We start from the raw sequence: 12,141 nt of genomic DNA, 5'->3' as shown, positions 1-12,141 counted from the left end.
CCAAATTTGCGTAATAATATATATACAATTGTTTCTCTTGTTTATATTACAGTGTTATTTCAAAAGTCATTTAATACTTCAAAAGTCATTAATAATGTTAAGTTTGAAGTCTCAAAAGTTCGTTGCAACGTAATTTTAAGTGGAATAAACTAATTTGCCTTTTTGTTTGGTATATATAATTACTTAATTTATAAGGATATATGAATTATACGTTGAATGGGTTAAAAATTCTTTAAATTAATAATTGTTAATTTATTGATAAATTAATAACTCTCTAAATTAATAAATTTCTCCGATCCCGACATAAATAATTTAAAGAATTTCTACTGTATTATTATTAGTAGTTGTATGTGTCACAAGGATGTTGAATCAGCCACTCATTTTTTTTACAATAATTTTTTTAAACTTACAATAATTTAAAAACTGTAAAATAATTTAAAGTTGGATTGGATTCACATTATAATTGACATGGCTTAAGTGAAGAACATGATTATAAGAATAATGGTAAGATATGGTTTTGTATTTTGGAAAAAAAATCACATTTTTTTTTAAACATAAAAAATCAAAGTTGTCAAATAGGGGTTGAACATATGACTTTCTGCTTAGGAAATAGACGCTCTATCCACTGAGTTACCGGTGCTAAGTATAGGTAAAGAAATCTAATACACAAATTATAGAAAACATATAAGATGTTTTTCTTAAGAAAAAACGCTCAATTCAATCAACTACATTTAAAGTAAAAATTTTTCTTAAACTTATAATAATTAAAAAACTGTAAAAAGTCTAAAGTTGGATTGTATTCACATTATAATTGACATGATTTAAGTGGAGACCATGGATTGTAAAAATAATGGTAAGCTATGGTTTGTATTTTGGAAAAAAAAAATCACATTTGTTTTTAATTTAGATAATCAAAGTTATCAAACGCGCCAGATAGGGGTCGAACCTATGACTTTCTGCTTAGGAAACAGACGCTCTATCCACTGAGCTACAGGCGCTAAGTGTTGGTATAGAAATCTAACGCCCAAAATATAGAGAACATTTTAGATATATTTTAGAAAAAATGCTCAATTCAATTAATTACATTTAGGGTTAATTATTTTCTTCAATTTACAATAATTAAAAAATTGTAAAAATTCAGGATTAGATTTGCATTATAATTGATGTGGTTTAAGTGAAGAGCATGGATGGTAAAAATAATGGTAAGTTATGGTTTTGTATTTTGAAAAATAAATCATATTTTTTTAAACAAAAAAAAATTAAAATTATCGAACGCACCAAATAAGGTTCGAACTTATGAATTTCTACTTAGGAAAAAAAACGCTTTATTAATTGAGCTACATACGCTAGTTGTTGTTAAGAAATCTTATGCACAAAATATAGAAAATATCTAAGATATTTTTCTTATGATAGACGCTCAATTCAATTAACTACATTTAGGGTTAATTTTTTTTCTTAAATTTAAGATAATTAAAAAACGATAATGTTTTGTATTTTGGAAAGAAAAAAATCACATTTAAAAAAAATTAAAGAATCAAAATTTTCAAACGCGCCAGATAGGGGTAAAACCTATGACTTTATACTTACAAAACAAATGCTCTATCCACTGAGTTACAGGCGCTAAGTGGCGGTAAAGAAATCTAATAAAAAAAATATAGAGAACATCTAAGATATTTTTCTTAAGGAAAACACTTAATTCAATTAACTAAATTTAGAGGGAACTTTTTTCTTAAATTTACAATAATTTAAAAACTCTAAAAAATTTAAAGTTAGATTGGATTCCCATTATATTTGGTATGGTTTAAGTGGTGAGTAGAGATAGTAAAAAGAACTGTTGAAGCTATGATTTTGTATTTTGAAAAAAAATAGTATTTTTTTAAAACTTACATAATCAAAGTTATTAAATGCGCCAGATAGGAGTCGTATTATGACTTTCTGTTTAGGAAACAAACGCTGAATCCACTAGGCCACAGGCGCTAAGTGTTTGTAAACAAATCTAATACACAAAATATAGAGAACGTCTAAGATATTTTTCTCAGTAAAAACACTTAATTCAATTAACTACATTTAGGGTTAATTATTTTCTTAAATTTATAATAATTAAAAAACTATAAAAAGTCCAAAGTTGGATTGGATTCGTATTATAATTGTTATGGTTTCATAATAATGACGTTATGAATTATCGACATTATGATATGGAGTCTATTGTGGCTATGATATACCTACATATTTGGGTTAACATCTTAATTATTTTTTAGTGGACTATTTGATTGGAGAGTGATCATTGATTTTCAATAATCATAGTCGCCAATACGTATCATCCATAATTATATTATTATGACGTATTTTGAGATTCGTTTAGGAAAGTCAGTAGAGTCCGTTGGGGAGTTAATCATTTTTTTAGAGGATTTAAGAGCTCGATAACTTATTGATTAACTTTTTTCTTTTTTCTTTTCATGTAATGTTTTGTCGTTTTGTTTCAACGATTTTTATCATTATTAATATACATGGATTATTTTTTAAAAATAACATAAATAATTTATTTAAAATTATACTCACTAAAATTATTTTGCATATAAACATATAAATTTATCTACGTTTATATTAGTTTAAAATTAATAACTAATTAAAATATTAAATGAGTAATACTTTAAGTTTGTAAGACAAAAATATCATTATTATGTGTATTTATTTACAAAAATTCAATTATAAAATTACATCTGATCACTCATTTGAATAAGTGACAACTTAAATATAATTTTTTTTATTATATTTTTAAAAAATTGTAAATTTAAAATAATTTATGATTTTGTAAAGTTTTAATAATATAAATATAAAATTCTTACTTAGGCTAGTGTAAAATAGAATAGTAGTAAGATTTGAATATTTGAAGAACAAATTTTAACTAAATTGATTTTAATGGTCATGACTCGTATCATTTTATAAGCAGGCAGGTGAATTTAAATGGCTGATCTTTATCATATGGCTATGGTGTATGGGATTAAAAACTCATTATTGATAATGATTTTTTTTTGAAGTGGTTGATTGAGTTGGTAAAAAAAATTTAAAGGTATTAATATATAATGATAAAATAAAAAATAATAATTTAAAATATATAATATTTTAGAATTTTGATTTATAAAATTAAGCGATGAAAATAAATTAAGCGATGAAAATGATGAGAGGGAGGATTTAACAAAGTTTGATTAAGTTATGTTATTTTAATGGGAGCTGCTTTTCCCACCCCTCCCATATTCCCACCCCCTCCCTCACTCCTCAATCAACTCTAAAATGACTTATTTAACCCTGCCACCTTTATATATTTACATTTCTTATTTTATTTATTTTAGGGCGACCGTGAAACGACTTATTATTAAAAATATTATGTTTGACTAATTATTAATATATAATATTATTAAGACTTATTATTAAAAATATTATGTTTGAATAATTATTAATATATAATATTATTAAATAAAATATTATGATTATATTAATTATTAATTATTATTTAATAGATAATTTTATTTATAAAAATATTAATAATTATTAATATTATGTTTGACTAATTATTAATATATAATATTATTAATTAAAATATTATAATTAGACTAATTATTAATTATTATTTGATAAATAATTTTTGTAAGTATTTTAATATATATATATATATATAATTAATATAATAAAATATTAATTATTTATATTTTATTAAATTATTATATATTTCAATATTTAATATATTTTAAATAATTATAATATAAAATAATAATATTTTGTATTTTTAATTAAATAAATAAAGTTAAAAAAATATAAAAAATTAATTAATTAATTATATTTAATAAAAACACTCAATAATAAAATAAAATAAAATAAATAAAATAAGAAATGTGTAAATATATAAAGGTGGTAGGGATATATAAGTCATTTTGAAATTAATTAAGGAGTTAAGCGGGGGGTGGGAAAAGCAATTTGCTATTTTAATTATTGGATCAAGTTGAAAAGCATTTTTTCAATGGGCCCTTTTCGAAGACTAGAACTGAATTCATTTAATGGGCCTGACTGTATATTGAGTTATTAAAAATGGGTTTCAATAGGTCTATTTTGTTTTATTCCCCAAGTGAGATTAATGACATATCATTTGGATCCAATTTGGCTTATCTCACAACTCGAAGACAACCTTACTAGGCATATTTTTTATGCATCAGATGGGCTATCAAAGTTTTATTTTATTTTTATTTTTATTAAAAACGACGGTAAGAATTAAGAGTTTTAAAATCGGTGTTATAACTTGTAAAATCTAGAGTTTACTTAAAATCGTAAGAATTTAATTTGAAAAAAATTATTATTATTATTATTATTTATATATATAATTAATTATTTTATATCTAGTTAATTTAATTTTTTTTATATGTTTAAATATAAAATTAATAAAAATTAATAATAAGTAAATAATACTATAAAAAAATATATTTAAAATATTAATTAATTTATTTGAATAAATAATATATATTTTTTTAATTTATAAATATGTAGAAGCCTTCTCCTTCACGATCGGATCATTTAATGGGTAAAGAATATGTATGCTGCTAGTGGATCCAGGTTTTCATACTAGAGTGGATTTGAAAATATTTATGTATGGACTTCAAACTTTTTTTTCGTTAAAATTAAATAAATATTTTATCGAATAATTAATTAGATCGAATAATTTGACCTTCGTACGTTCCTAAATATTTTTTTTAGGACTGAGCTTTAACCTACACAACGCTAACGTAGATCCGTTTCTATTTAGGGCCAAACATATATACTTGCATGTTGCTTCTTCTTCAAATTTCAAAACACCACCTTAAATTCCATCAGCCATTTAGTCATTTCATGGTGCTTCTTCTTTTTGGAAAGGAAAATGACTCAAAACAAAACCATTGTTTCTGCTCTATTGTAGCTTGAATGTCTTATGCTTATTCTTTCTTTTTGTGTTGACAGAACAAAAGATTTCGTTTACACGGTGCACCGCAAAGACCAATGCGAAAAGAACAAAAATTATGCTTGTAAGAATTCTTTAAGTTCCATACATTAGGGACCATGGTCTGATGGTCGCCACTAAATAGGTCATAAGCATATTTAATAGATAATTATTTTATTTTATTTTAAAAAAATAGAGAAGATGAAACAACTAATTAAACAATAAGTTTTAGTACTGAGAATGTTATTATTCTATGTAAAACATTTATTGTCTTATCTTATAAATAAAATTGGAGTCTTCTTGTACAATGAAAATGACTGAAATTCAGTGGTTGATATTTAAGTCTTTTAATAGTTACTGGGAATAATTGTGAGGAGGTTTGGATTAAGACAACATATATGACAGATCTAAATGGTTGGGTTACTTTCTATTATCTTTTGGTGAATTATTTGTCTAGAAAGAAATCGACGTACGTTCAATGATTGTACTTGTACGATGCGTATAATTCATAACGTCATTATTATGACACTATCTAAATTTGTTCTGAAAAACTCGTAGGATCAGTTAGGGAGATCAATACTTTTCTTGAAAACATTTGTGCATGTTAATTACTTTGTTGTATGTGACCTACCATTTTTGTTTTGTTTTTTAAAATTTTTTTAATGTCATGATTTGTTTCGTGTACTTAAATAAATTCCATTTTTAATTTAAATTGTATTTTTTTTTTTCAAAAGTCAAATAAAAATTGAAAGTTTTAAATCTAAACAAATTAAATTTCAGAAATATAATCATTACTTATGTTTTTTTTTAGATTTGAGCTAGATCTCAATATCTCTTAGAGCTTGTTTGAGGAGGTGGTTTTACAAGTTTGAGATGTAAATATCTTAGTAAAATAAAATCACTAAGATTAGGGAAATATAATCAATAATTTCATTTATTAAATGATGTATTCAATCATATAGGATAAGAAGATTTAGAACTGGTCCGGTTTGAGTTTATTTTTTAAAATGCTAAATAATGATAAATTTGAAGATGTGTGTAGAATATTTTAATATTTTAATTACTAGTTTAGTTATTTGATTTACAAGACGGAATGAAATAATATTTGATTATAGCTAAATTAAAAAGAAAATGAAACTTTCAACCCATTATTATTAATTAGTCTTAATTTTAACGGTGCTAATTTATTGACTAATAAGAATATGAGTATGGATATTTTGATGAGTTTGTTATATATATAAAGTGTCCTCTTATTCTATCTGAAATATATATATATATAAATATATATATATATATATATATATATATATATATATATATAATTTGTAAATTAACCTTCCAAATTAATTTGAAGTTAGGTTTTGATTGAATAAAAAGCTAGGTTTGTTGTACTTTGTATTATTAATAGATTCTTCAATCTTGATAATTTAATGTTTAATTAGTCATGTGATTAGGAGAGAAATTTGTGTAAAAGTCAAACTTTACATTTAACGGTTAGGACTTTTTGATAGCATTTGAACACTGACAAACCATGTGCTCTGTCAAAACCTAATCTCTTTGTTAGCTAGGATCCTAATTTTTCAGGTTTTGTTTCTTCATTTATTACATAAATGAAAACATAATAATTTAAAACTAATCTTAATAGATACATTTTTTTATATTTAGAAAATAATTTTTTTGAGAATTAGGCCTGGTTCGGTTGTTTTATTTTAAAATTAATTTCAGAAAAATTAATCAAAAGAATATGAGTTATTGCACTTTACAACTGTGCAAAAAATTAATCTTAAGTATGATTGTGTTTGATAATGTAATAAAAAATTGAAGAAATGTACAATCTAAATAAGATTAATAATAGTAAAGTAGAGAAAAGGAAGCAGAAAATAAGGAATCTGGAAAGACAACTTTTGTTTAGGTCATTGTAGGTATAGGTACAGTCTATTCATAAATATTGGAACATGATGCCCTAACAGATCACGTGTTGGCTCCTTCAAAATCAATCTATTCTAATCAAAATAATAATAAATAAAAATCTTCTTCTTTTTCTGCCCTAATATTAATAAATTACCAGAACCCACCCAGTCCCTCCAACCAGCTGCACTACTTCTTGTGCCCTAATTCATCAACTTTTTTCATTTTCAAAAAAAACAAACATTCTCTCATCACGTTCAGCAACAAATCCGTAACTAATTTAAAAAAAAGAAAGAAAGAAAAGAAATGTGAAGAAGATGAAAAAGAAGTGAGAGAGAGAGAGATGAGATGAGAATTGAGGAGAGAGAGAGAAGTGTGGGGGCAGAGAGAGTGTCAGGTGAGGTTAGTCAGAAATGAAATGACATGAAAGGAAATGAATGCATGTCAGATCAGAGCAGACATTGATTTGACGTTTCAGATTCTGGCCACAGACCCTCTTCCCCACCGGTCCACCACCTGACCACCACCACCAAAGTCGACGACCTAGCTTAGCTTAGCTCGATCGATCCGTTCAAGGAGTGGGCAGTGAAGTATTCTTTTCTCAGCAGATAAAACCAACCATTTCTCTCTGAATTCGATCCCAGCTTTCATTTTTATCTATACCCATTTCCTGATCCCTAGGCCATTATTAATTTAACCCATCCTTTACCTATAACTCTCTTCTTCGATTTATTTCAAATATTATTTAAATAAACTCTTTTTTATTTATAATTCAACACAATCAAATAATCTGAAAAAGAATCCAAAGGATTTTTTAAGTTATTTATATAAGAGAAATGACATTGTCCGAGAAAATTATTTAGAAGAAAGTTTACGAAAGAATCTGTCATTTTTTAGTGTATTAAAATTTTTGAAAACAAATTTGGTATTGTTTGGTTAGAGAAAGAAAACACTATTAAAGTTTTATTTTGAGAAAACAAAATAGTAACAGAGGCCTGTTTGATTGGGATTATAAGTGGGAAGTTTAAACGTTCACGTAATAATCTACTATAGTAACTCTAACTAATAAGTTAACATAAGAATTTACAATCATATACCTTTTACGTTTAAACACAATTTTTTTTTACTACAAAGTCTAAACCGAATCCTTAATATATAAATATTAGTGTTTATGCAGAGAGAGAAAGACAAAGAAAAGAAAGAAGATGTTTTAGGTTTAAAATTAAAATATAATTTTAATATAATTTAGTTGTAATGACAAGTAACAATTACATTTATCTAAGTATAGAAGAGTTAAAAGGAGTAAAATCAAATAAAATTAAATGTACAATAACTTTTGTCAAAAAGTTGCTGGTTTGATCTTTAATTGCTTTTGGGATTTTTTTATTGTGATGAAATTTTGAAATAATTAATTTTTAAAGTTACAATGTCAAAAGTATTTTTTAATTTTAAATATAAATTAATTTTATATAATTAAATAAAAGATAATTTTAATATTTAAATATATAAATGATTGATTAGATAGTTGAAAATATGTTTGAATTTTAGGATAAAATCAAATAAAAAACAATCAGTTTATCAACCAGAGAGAAATATTTTAAAAAATGTAATTTATATGAAACAAAATAAATTATCCTTTTTATGTATTATGTTTTTTGAATTTGGGGTTTTTAAATAATTTCAATCTAATCAAACAATATTTTACCTAATTTATTAATTAAATTATTAAAATAATTTTATTTAATTTTTTAAAATATTTTATAATTAAATATTAATACATTGTAAGTTTTTTTACCCAAAAAAAAAATCTATTTCCTCAAAATCAACACTAATTATAATTATTTTATTAACTCATATTTTATTTAAATAACTCAATATGGAATAAGGCTTTATTATATAATAATAAATTATTAATTTTTAAATACAAAATATTTTAATAAAAGAATATATAAATTTATTTTTTTTAGAAAAACAAAATGAAGATGGTTTATCTGGTTTGGTATGAATTATTTAAATAATCATAACTCAAAAATATCATATCAATCTCATTATACTTCATTACTCTACATCACTCAATTCATTATCTACAAGATTAAAATATCTTTTATTTTAAAATTTTATTTTATTATTATATATATAAATACCTTTTAAATATTTTTTTACTAAAAAAAAATTATCAAATATTCAAAATTATCATAAATTATTATTTTCTAAATAACCCGATTATTTGAACATATCCGGATATTTTTAACAATGTCCTTGATTTATATTTAAATAACTCAAAAATAATAATAAGGCATATATATCTGTGTCTATCTTGATTTCAGCATCTCTTTCTCTCTCACTCTCCCCCACTACTCCCATCCATCTCTTGGCCCTTAATTTGCAATCGCATCCATCCATGCACAAAGTTATATCCTGTCTGATATTTTGTATATATCATTGTAATATTCCTTGTTAAAATGGGGAACCATTTCTAGTGGACATGTTCAGATTTTAATTAAAAACAAACTTTCATTACACTTCATCCTCTTCATGCTCTATTATTATTATATACACCAGAATATTTCACTCCTATAATAATTGATCCATCTATATATATATCATGATTTTACTACTGCAGTTCTCTTGCAATGAAATCTTAATTAGTCAAACTTATGTCCATTCTCTTTCTTTCCAATAAGTTAGTGTGCTTTTGATATTCTATTATATATGGACCACAAAGACTAAGAGCTAGCTAGACCATATTGAAAAATAAAAAATAAAAATCAATGTTCAAAACAAAGACATGCTTAGGATGCCTGTGAAAGTGCCCTAAATGGTACCTTATAAGTAAATGGTGGAGCTAGAGATGCCTCTTCCACATTTTGTAATGCAATAAAAAAGGGGTGGTCCCATAAACCCTTTATCAGAAGTGGCTTATAAGTAATGAGTTATAATATCCCATGTTTTAGATAGAAAAAAAGGTCTTTTGCAATATACATATATAATTCACTTTTTTTTTGATACTCTCCAACCTTCTTCACCCCCCACCACATATCCCCAAAATTTGGGACAAAATAATATGAGTTATGTCAAAAGGAATTTGGACATTTCTATGTGGCGCCCTGGTCTGTGATGTTACATCGTTGAATTCGTTTAGCAATGTCCAATTGGAGTGACAAAAAATATAATCAATTATTGTGAGACGAATAACATTTTGGATGAACAATTTGAGTAGGGACAAGATGGATCGAAGGGCTTGAGGGTGCAAAAATATTATGAGGTTGTTGAGATGATCTTTCAAGATGATACCAATTCTTGCTCTGGAATTGTTGATCAGTTTTATGGATCCTCTTCAAATGTCATGTCCAAAGAGATTAGTGATGTTATCAGTTCAAAATTTCTGGAGTAACAATGGAAGTGATGGAGAATTCAACTTATCATCAATTTGGTTATTTAGAGATATGGTCACATTTTGTTTGATTACAAGCTACAAGTCATTTTAATCTGTAAGGGCTAGTTTGATCTTTAGTTATTTGAGTTTTTTTTTTCTGTTTTTCCCTAAAAAATCATTTTTGATTAAATTTTGTAAAAAATTAGTTTTTTTTTTTATATATGATAAAAGTCAAAAATATAATTTAAATAAATTAATTTTATATAATTAAATAAAGAATAATTTTAATATTTAAAAAAATAAAAAAATATTACATATATGGTAGTGGTTGGATTTTAGGATAAAAACAAAAAAATCCCATAAAACCACGTCAAACAAGGCATAAGTCAGGTAGTTTTTTATATTAAAAAACAATTTAACGCGGTTTTATTAAAACAAAATTTTCAAACTGTCTTTATAAGTAAAAATAAATGTAAGAACACAGTCTCACACAATCAAGAACAACAACAAAATTAAAACTGCACAAGTTAAATTATAGGCTTAAAAATTTTAGCTTTCTTTGATAAATTTAGAGAAAAAATCAGGAACCAAACAAACATACACCATAACTTTCAATATTAATGTGGAGAGAAACAAACAAATTCTAAAACATTTCAAAAAATTACTGACTTTGGATAACTAAAATGAACATCGAATATTAAGAATCCAAAATGAATTGAAAAATAACAAGCATAACCTTATCTGTGTCCCAACTTGTCACGAATAATGTTTGACATTCACTCTAGTTGTGCTCTCACCGCATATTTCATATGATAAAGGCAACGGTGTGGAATTTTCAATTATTTTCAACCGGAACATTGTACATAGTTAAGCAATTCCGTAAAGTAAGTTCTCATACAACTAAGAAGGAGCCAAATGCACCGATGCAAGTCTCCAAAAGAGACCTCGCAGTACGAAATAAATGAATAAGGTTTTCTTCTACTCTTTTTTTACAAAAGCAAACACCGGGTAGCCATACAAACCCTTTTACGATTAAGTTATGCCTTATCATCGGCATAATTTAGATGGTAAGCCATCTAAAAGAAAATATAAATCAGAAGAACTTAACAAAATTAAGATATATTTATAATTAAGAGAAACATCAGAGTGCACAATAATCTTCTTAAGCATCAACATAAAGTGCCTCAAAAGGGGAAAAATTGTCACATTGTTAAATCCAAATTATAAACAGAAGTGCCTAATTCAGAAATCAAGGCAGCTTCAAAAAGTAATTGTCACTATTTCTACCTAAGACCCATAATCATGTAAGAAGTATAGCAACTAAAAAGAATAATAATAATAAATATAGTTAAATTGTTTATGGGTGCGTTAAGCACTTATATTGATCAACATTAGCTCCTATGATCTTTGTTCTTATGTTTTTTTATGCCATTGTCATGTTTTGGTTTAATTATTTCGATCGTCATAGTTTATGTGACATTCTGTCCGAAATAATGAAAAATCACATTCTTAACAAAATGAAGTACTTTGTCTAAATTGCCAACTTGTTTAGAGTTTCTAAAAGAATACAGATTCTAATTCAAAATTGAATTATGATTAATCTTGGCAAATACATATACTAATGAAATTGTTTTATTCTTTCAAAAATAAAATTAAATAAAATAGAATCATGATAGAAATGTTAAAATCAATCTATTTGGAGTACTGAGCTATATCTCAACAAATATATTTATATGCTGATACTCATTCAATTGTCAAATAATTTCATTTATATTTGTAAATCTAGATGAGTTCCAATCTCATATTTTGAGTTTCAAAAGGGCCTACTTTGTACTTCTTGTCAGTTTCATATAAATCTATATATATTTAAAAGAAATATACTTATGTTTCATGC

The 12,141-nt window shown here is 24.9% G+C and overlaps 1 non-coding gene across 1 annotated transcript; it reads right to left on the bottom strand.

Annotated features, from left to right (window-relative positions):
* Nucleotides 1-925: 925 nt before the first annotated feature.
* Nucleotides 926-998, bottom strand: TRNAR-CCU. The gene has a single exon. It is a non-coding gene; the product is annotated as a tRNA-Arg (tRNA).
* Nucleotides 999-12,141: the final 11,143 nt, after the last annotated feature.

The sequence above is a fragment of the Impatiens glandulifera genome, chromosome 2, assembly GCF_907164915.1.
Source record: "Impatiens glandulifera chromosome 2, dImpGla2.1, whole genome shotgun sequence".
Taxonomy (NCBI): Eukaryota; Viridiplantae; Streptophyta; class Magnoliopsida; order Ericales; family Balsaminaceae; genus Impatiens; species Impatiens glandulifera.
The sequence above is the reverse complement of the archived record's forward strand: the minus strand, read 5'-3'. Positions and strand labels throughout refer to the sequence as shown.